The sequence below is a fragment of the Anarhichas minor genome, unplaced genomic scaffold (genome assembly GCF_050575085.1).
Source record: "Anarhichas minor isolate MPS153535 unplaced genomic scaffold, ASM5057508v1 ptg000016l, whole genome shotgun sequence".
Lineage (NCBI taxonomy): Eukaryota > Metazoa > Chordata > Actinopteri > Perciformes > Anarhichadidae > Anarhichas > Anarhichas minor.
Genome location: NW_027466462.1, coordinates 1,999,539 through 2,012,258, shown reverse-complemented (window position 1 = coordinate 2,012,258; position 12,720 = coordinate 1,999,539). Strand labels below are relative to the sequence as shown.

Sequence of the window (12,720 nt, the reverse complement as noted above, 5' to 3'; positions counted from 1 at the left end):
CATGAATGTTTTAATAGTTTCCCTCTGAGGTAGAAGTGCACCGTGCTGCAAGTCCTTTGAGTTGAGCTGCATGTTCTGTGTTTGTATGATGAATATGGAGGTTATGGTTTTAATTAATGTGTGAGACTATATGAGGAGATTTGTTTCCTTCTGCTTTCCATAAATGTAAAGTTGATGTTGATATTAATTTTATAATGAGAATTAGTTTATTGACTGTTTGCTATATTTACTGTTCACTGCATTGTTCAAAATAAATACAAATAAAGTGAAACAAAATGATTCTTTATCCGTTCATATCCTCATGAATCCCACTAATATACATTATGACTTTATGAACATAATAAAGATCAGCATATTGTTTGTGCTGTAAGTCGTTTGAGTCTTTTGAAAGTTATTTTGGACTCAGTGAGTTAAAATAATGACGATGGATGAAAGACGGTGAGTAACAGACAGGATTAAACACAGTGAGGTTAAACTACAGCTTCATATTTAAACACATTAATGACACCGTGTGGTGAGTTCATGTGAGACGATGAACGTTTGATCTGAACCAACTGAACTGAAGCAGCACGAGGAAGATGTGAACAGTTGATCAGTCGTGTTAACATGCAACAAATCTCAAGTTCAGAAGAGAACTGATTATTGTTTCATAAGAGCAGTTACATGTTGTTTTATATCAAAACTACACACTGATGATACTTCAGCATCACTTTCACTTTCAAGTGGAGCAACACGATGCAGCTCCTCGTGCAGCAGACGTCTGGTTCCTCCTACTTCCTCATGTAAAACATTAACGGTGAAAACATAAATAGAATGATGTTGAGCCGCCCTCAGTTCTTTATCAATCTACCGCTGGTTAATAAATGACGTCATTCATTTACTGCAGTCTTCTTTTATTTATTTAAATATCTGTAAACAGTTGTGAGTAACAATCAGTGACTATGAGGTGACTTGTAAATGTCTCTTGTGTTCCTCAGGTGGAGGTGAAGTATTGAACTGAGAGCATTTCAACGTTTGAAAGAGGTTTAAAACACGGAGATGTTTAAAAGATGGTTCAAAGTGGTTCAGAAGTGAAAGACCAGATTTCACAGGATTTGCAATATTGTCTTTCAACTGTAAGCCTCTAAAGTTATGATATATTATTATTAGAACAATGTAGAGGACGAACACATGTTAGTACTGCAAATCCCGCAGCATTAAGGTATGAACGGAAATAACAAATAAGCATAATCTGCTCTGTGTTCACTTTATTGAAATAAGACGAGATAGAACTTTATTAATCCTGATATGAAATACTCAAACATAAGTTTGATCAAAGATTACATCAGAAAAATGACAAAAAACAATATAATACAAAAATATGAACAATAGAATAACAATTATTAAGAGTAAAATAAATAATAGTGACATCATTGATAAATATAATATACTTGCATGAAGAGTAAAGTAAATAGATAAAGAGAATAAAGTTCATCAGAAGTAATACTGACATCAGTGTCTAATAGAAGCTCAGATATTGATCAGTATATCGAGGAGTGATGTTATGAAGGATGTAGAAAAGTAGTAAAAGTTATGTTGCACATGTTTATCATGTATATTTATTCTGTACATTAACCTTTTGCACTTAAAGCTTTATGTGATGAATGTGTTCATATTATTGAGGAATCAACAGATGGAAGATTTCTATGTATTTTTATATATACACACACACACACACACACACACACACACACACCCTTTTATTGTTGTTGAACGTGTTATTTACTGTTATTGATCATCATTCTCTCACTGTATTGAGTTAACACTGTATTAATGATGAAGACCACTAGAGGGAGCCTTTGTGTCTGCATGTTACAGCTGCAAAGTCGTCGATGACCGGCCGTGGCTGGTCTCATTGTCCTGGAGCCGACTAACAATAACAGAGTCATCTGCATACTTTAAGATGCTCCTATTTTCATACCTGCTCTGACACATATTTGTGTAGAGGATGAATAATAGGGGCGAAAGCACACATCCTTGTGGGAGCCAGTGGAGGAGCAAACTTCCATTGACCCTCACTCTTTGTGTCCTGTTGGTTAAAAAGTCAAGAATCCAGCCCACAAGATTGTGACTTAAGTCAAATTGTTCTAGAAGCCTACTGGTTCAAATATGGGGTTGAACTGTGTTCAAAGCAGAGGAGAAATCAACAAATAGAAGTGTAACATGAGATCCCTCCAAGTGTTTAAAAAGTAAATGAAACAAAGTGATGTGTCTTCTGCTCCTCTGTGTGGCCTGTAAGCAAACTGCATGGGATCAGGTGCTGGCTCAGTTTTCCTTAAAACTTCTGACCTTACCAGTTTTTCAAAAGTTTTCATTAAAATTGATGTGAGAGCAACCGGTCTAAAATCATTTACACTTTTGGGGCAACTGGGTTTGGGAACAGGGACTACCACAGCCTCCTTCCTGACCTTAGATGCATTCTGTGCCTGTAAAGACTCATTAACATGTATATAGTGGAATACAGCACTCAGTTCTTCTGCACAAGGTTTAAGTAAACGACCACAGATGTTGTCAGGTCCAAGAGGCCTCTTCCACATCCTTGTGGTCGATGTCAAAGTGCTGATTGTCTTCCAGTTTGTAATTCAGTTCCTGAATTTCATTACTAAAATCAAAGGTATCAAAACGAATATCAAAGCGATTGAGTGCATTAGCAAACTCAGCGTCTGAATTGAAGCCATCCAAAGTGACCTGACTGCTGTTCTTGGGATTCCCGAGACCTGCGATAGTTTTCATTCTAGACCAGGCTGAGCCAAGGTTGTTTGCAGCCATCTTCTTCTCTAGTTCAGTTTTATGATTCTGTTTTGCTTGTAAAATGTCTATTTTCAGCTCTTAGCTATATGCAGATCAGAGGCTACTCCCTGTTTAAAAACGAGTTTATTTTTCTGTCTGCTGGGTTTAACAGATTTGGTCCCTCATGGTTTGTTGTTAGGGTGATGTTTAACTCGCTTACAAGGAACGATCAAGTCCCTGCAGAAGGTGCATATGAGCATGTTACATCAACAGGTTCATCCACGTCATCACCACAAGATGGTGAAACATGTCCCCGTCAGTGCAGTCATAACATTCCTGCAGGCAGAGCATCGATTCTTTTAGATTTGTTTTCTTCTTTTTTTAACATATATATTTATAATTATGTATAACTTGTATCAAGGTTGCTGAATAAGCAAGCCCCAGTAATGATTATGACTCTTTTGTTTTTTACTTTAATAGGAATAAATAGCATGAACACAAAACAAATCCTCCTTTCTGCACAGTCATCAAAACATACACTTAGCTCAAAAAGACTAAATGTCAAGACAATACACAAATATTAAACCATTAAATCAAAATGTTAATCTCGTGCTGTTAAAACAGACAGTCACCCTCCCGACTCTCTCAGTGATCTGTGAGAAACTATTACCTCTAACAGAGGAAACCACTTCCTCTAAGTTTCAGTGACAGACAGGAAACACCTCAAGGCACACGAATGCAGCATCCTCGCACTCAATGTGTTTATCACAGAGTTGCGGTTGCAGTGGGTTCTCCCCACTGAGTCATAATAAATATGCGGACTTGTCTGTATAACAGTCAGCGCCCTCGAGTTCAGTCTTCTGTGGGTCTGCTGATCAGTGAAAGGAGAGTTAAGTTACATTAAATGGACGTGGAGGAGTTCAGTTACAGTTTCTCTCTCGCCTCTAATCTCAAGCTTCACTCTCCTCGTCCTCGTGCTGCTTTTCATCTTCACACGTGTTGAAGGTAAGATCATTCAATATTGTACTCGCGCCATATTGTTACCACAGCAACTCCTGCAAATATTAGTTTTGTAAATATAATTGAATATATGGATGGATTTTACACATTATGCAGTTAATTCCTTTTTTCTGTGCAAAAGTGCGTCGCTGACTTTCAATAATTGTGGATATTTTTTCCCAGAATGTAAATCATTTAAAATCTTGATGGGGTCAACCCTTCTACATTTAGACTGTAGTGAAGTCAATAACCTGACAATAGACTCTCTGTGTGCTCAGTTATTAGGCAAGTTGTATTTTTGAGGATTCATTTTATTATTGAACAACTACAGAGCTCTCTGTCAATCCAAGATGTTCATAAACCTCAAACCTGAATATTTAAGAAAGTAAGAGTGAGGTTTTGGCTTTCTGAGGAGAATATGTGCACAATTAATGTGCAACTATTAGTCTGCAGAAATATTATGCAACTAAATTAAAAACGAAAAAGAAATTTCCCATCTCACTTGTTTATTTTCAGTTGTTAAAGTGAGAATAATAAACAAAGAACTCAAAACTTACAAATAAACATTTCTGACATTTCAAAATAAATCAGTGACCAATATAGCCCCCCCCCCCCCCCCCCCCCCCCCTTCTGTTCAGTAACAGTAATAAGATTCATTCATGGATTCTGTCACTTTCTTGAACTGTTGACGATCAACTTGTTGTGCAGCAGCAACCACAGCGTCCCAGAACCTGTTCTGAGAGGTGGACTGCTTCCTTCACCGTAAATCTCCCGTTCAAGAAGTGCCCACAAGTTCTCCACAGGGTTTAGGTGAGGAAGGGGGCCATGTCGTTCTTTCATCTTTAAGGCCTTTACTGGCCACGCAGTGGAGTACTTCCATGCATGAGATGGAGCATTGTCTGCATAAAAACCATGGTCTTCTTGAAAGATGCAGACTATTTCTTGTGCCACTGCTTGAAGAAAGTGTCTTCTAAAAACTGGCTGTAGATTTGGGAGTTGATTTTGAGTTCATCTTCAACCTGAAAAGGTCCAACGAGCTCATCTTTAATAATACCAGCTGGACCTTTTTAAAGAGATGTGATGCATTGAAGACACATCAGAATAAAACCTGATCCATTATAAACAGCTGTATTATTTAAATTACACTTTTCAACAACAACATGAGGTTGTGTGTGTTCTCTGTGTGGTATTTGTTATAAATGTTGGTGCATAGATGTTCATAGTGTGATTGATGACAATAAGAAGCTTGATGTGTTGGAGGAAACATGAGAGAAATGTTTGAGGAAGGGAAAAACCCTATGTGAGCATTCATGCAGTATGAGATTGGGGAAGTTGCAGCAGTGCCAGAGCAGGTGGTGACTCATTACTTCCCGTTAAGTTGTCAGATGTGAAACTGACTCTGGATGGTAAACACGTCGTGTAGGGGAGACAAAAAGTGAGACGAGTGATGAAACGACAACAACCAGTTTGAGCGCCTGAGTACTTGTTCACATATCATATGACAGAATCGCCCACTCTGCCTCTATTTGACTACTTGCTGCTAAAGGCAACGGGCGGGACTTTCAGCATCTTGTAGTGTTTTAGAGACACGTGTTGACTGTTTCCTGTCGTGTTGAACATCTGGCGCTGTCTTGAAACATATTACTGCAGCTTATACTTATTTCATTTGACTATGAATGAAACGTCTTCAGGGAAACCAGCTTTAGCTGTGGTTGTAGTTCACATTGACGCTGCATTGGCATCAAGGCTTTGTGTCATCAGTTGTGTGTAATGAGCAGGATGATGAACACAAAGGAGTATTGTGATGTAGAGACAGACTGTAGATGTGGACCTCCAACACCTTGATGTGATGTGTTGGTGACTCTTCACCTCTGTCTCCTCTCACAGGGAGGAGATGACCTGCTGCATCCTGCTGCTCTTCATCCTGACCTCCTGTGTCTGTGGTGAGTTGACTTTTGTATGTTTAAAGCACTACAGCTCTGAAGCATCACTAAACACTCCACAGGAACATCTAGAGATGCAGTTTAAAGGCTCTCATGTTAAAGCTGTTTGTCTGCTCCTCACTCTCCCTCTCTGTCTCCTCAACAGCATCATTAGTAGTGAATGTGACACAGAGCTCCTATCAGGCAGAGGAGAACCACAACATCACTCTGGAATGGACCTTCACCACCAGAACAGACGGTTCCCTCAAGTCCCTTAATATCTACTGTGAGATGTTAACTGATGTAAATTCCTTCGTCCTGTTTCATCTTCGTGAAGGTGTTGAGGTTCCAGAGTCTCGGCATGAACGGTTTGCAGGACGAGTCCAGTGTGACAAAGACGTCCTCAGAGAAGGACGACTCAGACTCCACATGTCCAGACTCAGGACTGCTGACTCAGGTCTTTACCTGTGTGATGTGTTCACAGGTTTTGGTTGGAGATCAAAGAGATGTCACCTCAAAGTCACAGGTGAGTTGATTCAGTAGAAGTTTCCTGGACTAATAAGAACCTGATTATTGTCGTTACACTTCCTTCTTACAGGATCTGTGAAATATGTTCCAGTTTAATCTGTTGAGGACGTTTAGTTTATGTTGTAGTGAGATGTTGTTTCTTCTCATCAATGACTCAGACTTGTTTGGTCTCTTTACAGCAGAGAGGGATCGGCCCAAACCTGAGACACCAAACACATCAAGTGGAGGAAGAGTACTGGGACTGATAGTAGTAGTAACTCTGCTGGGTGTTTGTTGCTGCGTAGTAAATATTCAACGATTTCCTTTCTGCCTATAGAACTAGATTCAATGATTTCCTCCATATCGAGAGTCGGGGAAGGATCGGCCTCTTCTGTGGACTGGGACTGACAGTCGTACTGGTTTTGTCTTTATTTGATTGCTGCATTGAAAACAAAATTTCTACTCAGCACAACAGAACATACAGCATCCACACCATATATAGGCTGTGATGTTCAGCCTTCAAGTGTTTGCACAAAAAGAGTCTGATGGAGGACTTCAGTCAGTCTGAGACACTGGATCTGTGTATGACTCATATATCTGAGGATTCACAGCAGCATTAAGGTATGAACTATGAATTATGATTTATCAATGTGAGATTCAGCACAATACTAGTAATGTGTCCAACTCCAGGGCTCTTTAACCAACACACTGAACTAACAACACTAATCAAACAATGTTATTTAATAACCAGGGTTCATTAAGGAGCGCATTGAAGTGACAAAATGAGCAATTAGTTGATATCAACAAGGCAATGCAAAGTGTTTTACATAAAGGAGGGCGGGAAAAACTGCCCAACGCATCACCGGTACTTCACTCCATCAAGACCGTCCACCTCAAGCGCTGCCTGCAGAGGACGCACAGCATCATCAGAGACACCTCACACCCCCCATAGACTGTGTGCCAGTGTCTAATAGAAGCTCAGATATTGATCAGTATACCGAGGAGTGATATTATGAAGGATGTAGAAAAGTAGTAAAAGTTATATTGCACATCTTTATACCATGTATATTTATTTTGTACATGAACCTTTTGCAATTAAAGCTTCATGTGATGTAACGCAAAGAAAGAAGCAGAGATTAAATATACGTGTTAAATAAGGTAAACATGCTACTCAGCATTATTTCAATACATTGAACACAGTGTAGAGTTCAGATCTTTCCAGATGGATGTTATCCCCTGATCACTTCCTGAAGAAGACAAAAGGAAAGATGTTTTTAATCATTATCAGCTGTGTGAAGCATTAACACCGTTCCTATGATTACCTGCTATTAAGTTTGTCATTTTCTGATCAGAGCTGTCACCACAGACTGTATAGAAGAACTGTATGTAAATGTATGTTGGCTGTAACATTGAATTGTAAATGTTGGGAGACTTTAAAATACTATGGACAGTACTGCTTACCGTCTCCAGAGTCACAACCAAAGAGGAGCAGATTTCAGTTTTTATAACAGACTCACAGAAAGCTGCAGGTTTACATCAGCTCAGAGCAGAAGACCTTTCTGTTTACCACCATTTCATCAAATACAATTTGGAAACACACACACGGATACATGTTTTTTATTTCAATGTTTCTGACAAACTGAAGAATGTATTCCTTTGTGTGTTAAGCTACACTATTACACTATACAGCTATTGAGGAATCCACAGATGCTGGAAGATTTCTACATTTTTTTATATACATATACACACACACACACACACACACACACACACACACACACACACACACCCTTTTATTGTTGTTGAACGTGTTATTTACTGTTACTGATCGTCATTCTCTCACTGTATTGAGTTAACACTGTATTAATGATGAAGACCACTAGAGGGAGCCTTTGTGTCTGCATGTTACAGCTGCAAAGTCGTCGATGACCGGCCGTGGCTGGTCTCATTGTCCTGGAGCCGACTAACAATAACAGAGTCATCTGCATACTTTAAGATGCTCCTATTTTCATACCTGCTCTGATACATATTTGTGTAGAGGATGAATAATAGGGGCGAAAGCACACATCCTTGTGGGAGCCAGTGGAGGGGGGATGAGCTGTACCGTAGTGCAGTCTCCCGAAACGTTATTGGCCGACAGTCTACTGTGCGAAAGTGAAACATTTGCGCCCCCAGCGGTCAAAGCCTGCGTAAAGCCTGCGTTAATTGAAGAATGTGTAATGTCGCCATCAAGTGGTCAATTTATATCGGTGGAATCAGTAAATGTAGAATGGATATTTGCTCCCTGATGTTGTCAAACTGTGGTATCAGCAGCAGAATCATGTACCACTATTTACTCCAAGCACATGTTAGTTTGTGTATCACAATGACTTCTTTCATGATTATTGTCATACATGCACCACAATACACAAGATCTGGAAACAGAAATCTGCACATTGGTCCACCAGCTGCTAGACGTGTCCCTTCATACGTAAAGATCTTTAAGACTTTCTTTGTGTTTACAGGCGAGAAAAATATGCACACAAGATTCCCACGTGTGGAATATGAAGGAGTCCACAGGAGGAGTCTAGCACACGCCTCACCTCCTTTCAAAGTAGATGTTGCACACACTGTTGTCATCATCTGGATTGATTCCACGTGTGTAAAATTGTCCATTTCAGATTGTAATAAACTATTTATTGTGATGCCTGTTGAAGCTATAATAGAATGACACAGAGTCCGTGCGCATGCGTGTTCCAGCAGTAAACCCAAGAGTTGTATTTTAGGTGAACATACAGACAGAATGTGCTCTGCTCTCATTAAGATGTCCTGGGAGCTTCTTGTTGACAGCACACAGTCTATAGTTCCATATTTACGACGTTTTATATGAGACATTGAATGCGTTGAAATCACGTCTTCGTGTAGACCACATATCACCGGCCAGCGTAATATGATTTTGGAGAAATACGTTTAAAGTAACCAAAATCGCGTCTCTTTCAACCTACAACTTAACAAACCATCAATATTTTAAAACAAATTGGTGTTTTGTGACACGTTGATATTGTAACCGTAATTTAGCCGGTTGAAAAGACGGTTAAAATACGTCTAAGACGTTCAGACCCCATATCAACGCTTTTTCAACCAGAAATCAACGTTGACATCCGGGTTAGTTACTGACTTCCAAGTAGCGCAAACACAGTCAAGTGTGGTTGCGCTACTTGACTCAAATGACTGTGGTTATAACCACAGTCACATAACTGCATCGGCTCCTCGTGTGCTGCTTGTCGCGAAGAATTCAGACACAAACTGGAGAACTTTGTCTCTTTATTTCTTTCCACGACTGAAGACGTACGAGGTAATGAATGAATGCATGTGTTCATGTTGGTGTTATTATCATATACATCATGTTGAACAGATTTATATGTGTAGAGTGGTGCTGTCGCTGAGTTGCAGTAATAATAAGATGTTAACAGATGATAATAAGACAATTAGATCTCAAGCGCATCTCCAACAATGCTCATTAAATATAAAAAGTTATGGTAATCCAAGAAATAAAATACTGTAAAGTTAATATACAAATAAATATATATGTGTGTGTGTGTGTGTGTGTGTGCTATACAGGTGTTCAGTTATTACAGAATGAGCTGAATGTAACTAGTGTAGTCTTATGCATGCGTAATGATACGTTATAAAGAGATGTAAACAGATAGTAAAACAGTAAGTAATGTAAAAGTGACATTTCAAAAGTAAAACACGGTGTCAAGTGATTTGAGCTCAACAGTCTAAAGTCTGATCTCATAGTGGATGAAGGTGTTTGGTGTTGGGAGTGAATGCTGCGGTAAAATAAAGTTATGATCACTTCTGTGTATTATTGTACAGATTCATTATGTGAGGATTGATGTATTAGACAAGATATTTAGGGTAATAACGTGGTGGTTCATTCAGTGAAGAACAGTTAAAAAGATGTGATGCATTGAAGACACATCAGAATAAAACCTGATCCATTAAAAACAGCTGTATTATTTAAATTACACTTTTCAACAACAACATGAGGTTGTGTGTGTTCACTGTGTGGTATTTGTTATAAATGTTGGTACATAGATGTTCATAGTGTGATTGATTGATGACAATAAGAAGCTTGATGTGTTGGAGGAAACATGAGAGAAATGTTTGAGGACACTAACTGTTAAGTTATCGGGTGTGAAACAAACTCTGGAGGGAAACACGTCATGAAGAGAGAGACACAAAGTGAGCATGAACTAGAAACAGGAAACAGCGACGACAAGATGCATCAAGAAACTAGCATGACTTGACCACAGCAGGCCGTAGCATAAAAGGAACTGTATGAAATCGCAGTTCACTTTTCAGCCTCATCTTCAATGAATAAGGAAGTCACAGAAACAGTTGCTTTCTGTTAGGCTATGTTTGTTGATATATTTATGTGGACACGTGTACCTACATTGTATGCTATCTTATTCTTTTTATGTCTGCCTGTCAAACACTTTGCTGCGTTTTGATATGTATAAATAAGCGTTATTATTATCATTCACACAAGATATGTTTTAAGATTAAACCTTCGTCGCACAACATGAGACTAAAAGCCAACAATCGAGCATTAAATATTACAATTACACAGAAAATGAGGATTTTCTACAAAACGTGGCGTTTCTTGTCAAATCTAATCCGGCCCCTCGCTCTCGTGAGGTTATCGTTGCCCAAGTGTGCATGACGTCAGAGCAAGTTGGACACAAATCTAACCGGCATGCATTGTGCGCCGATCGGCGGTGATCGATTCTGCGCACGTCAGGTTTATCTCAAACGAGCCTATAATCACTATGACAGACCCGCCTACTCTATCTGACTGCTTGCTGCTAAAGTCAGAGCAGGGGGCGGGTCTTTCCACATCTTGTAGTGTTTAGAGACACTTGTTGACTGTTTCCTGTCGTGTTGAACATCTGGCGCTGTCTTGAAACATATTACTGCAGCTTATACTTATTTCATTTGACTATGAATGAAACGTCTTCAGGGAAACCAGCTTTAGCTGTGGTTGTAGTTCACATTGACGCTGCATTGGCATCAAGGCTTTGTGTCATCAGTTGTGTGTAATGAGCAGGATGATGAACACAAAGGAGTATTGTGATGTAGAGACAGACTGTAGATGTGGACCTCCAACACCTTGATGTGATGTGTTGGTGACTCTTCACCTCTGTCTCCTCTCACAGGGAGGAGATGACCTGCTGCATCCTGCTGCTCTTCATCCTGACCTCCTGTGTCTGTGGTGAGTTGACTTTTGTATGTTTAAAGCACTACAGCTCTGAAGCATCACTAAACACTCCACAGGAACATCTAGAGATGCAGTTTAAAGGCTCTCATGTTAAAGCTGTTTGTCTGCTCCTCACTCTCCCTCTCTGTCTCCTCAACAGCATCATTAGTAGTGAATGTGACACAGAGCTCCTATCAGGCAGAGGAGAACCACAACATCACTCTGGAATGGACCTTCACCACCAGAACAGACGGTTCCCTCAAGTCCCTTAATATCTTCTGTGAGATGTTAACTGATCTCAGACCCTTCGTCCTGTTTCAACTTCATGAAGGTGTCGAGGTTCCAGAGTCTCAGCATGAACGGTTTGCAGGACGAGTCCAGTTTGACAAAGACGTCCTCAGAGAAGGACGACTCAGACTCCACATGTCCAGACTCAGGACTGATGACTCAGGTCTTTACCAGTGTGGTGTGACCACAGGTTTTGGTTGGAGATCAAAGAAATGTCACCTCAACGTCACAGGTGAGTTGATTCAGTAGAAGTTTCCTGGACTAAAAAGAACCTGATTATTGTCGTTACACTTCCTTCTTACAGGATCTGTGAAATATGTTCCAGTTTAATCTGTTGAGGACGTTTAGTTTATGTTGTAGTGAGATGTTGTTTCTTCTCATCAATGACTCAGACTTGTTTGGTCTCTTTACAGCAGAGAGGGATCGGCCCAAACCTGAGACACCAAACTCATCAAGTGGAGGAAGAGATGCTTCAACGACAGGAAGTCCATCACAAGCAGAGAGTCCAGGATGGATCGTCCTCTACTGTGTACTGGGACTGATAGTAGCAGGAACTCTGCTGGGTGTTTGTTACTATCTGCGTAGAAAACATTCAACGAGTTCCTCTGCCTATAAAACAAGGTCCAATGATTCACTCTCCACCAATAGAACTAGATCCATTGATTTCCTCCATATAGACGAAGATGAATCTAGTCTCTCAGAGGTCAGAGGTCGGGGGTCCAAAGCAGCGTCTGAAGGTCTCGTTGTGATGATCTGATGTCTGAATGAGCTGCTCAGTCACAGCTGGTCGTAGCGGAGTGAGAGGAGTTATCTATGGTCTTCATCTCCTCCTTCATCCTCCTCTTCATCACTGTGTGATGGTTTTCATCTCCTCCTTCATCCTCCTCTTCATCACTGTGTGATGCTCTTCATCTCCTCCTTCATCCTCCTCTTCATCACTGTCTGTCCAGCAGTGTGACCTCAGAGCCTGATAGACGACAGAGGAATCAGAGC

General features: G+C 40.1%; 1 long non-coding RNA gene across 1 annotated transcript; it reads left to right on the top strand.

Annotated features, from left to right (window-relative positions):
* The first annotated feature begins 5,912 nt into the window (after positions 1 to 5,912).
* Positions 5,913 to 7,796, top strand: LOC142950657 (uncharacterized). Its single transcript, XR_012954476.1, has 2 exons — positions 5,913 to 6,216; positions 6,398 to 7,796. It is a non-coding gene; the product is annotated as an uncharacterized LOC142950657 (long non-coding RNA).
* The last annotated feature ends 4,924 nt before the right edge of the window (positions 7,797 to 12,720 follow it).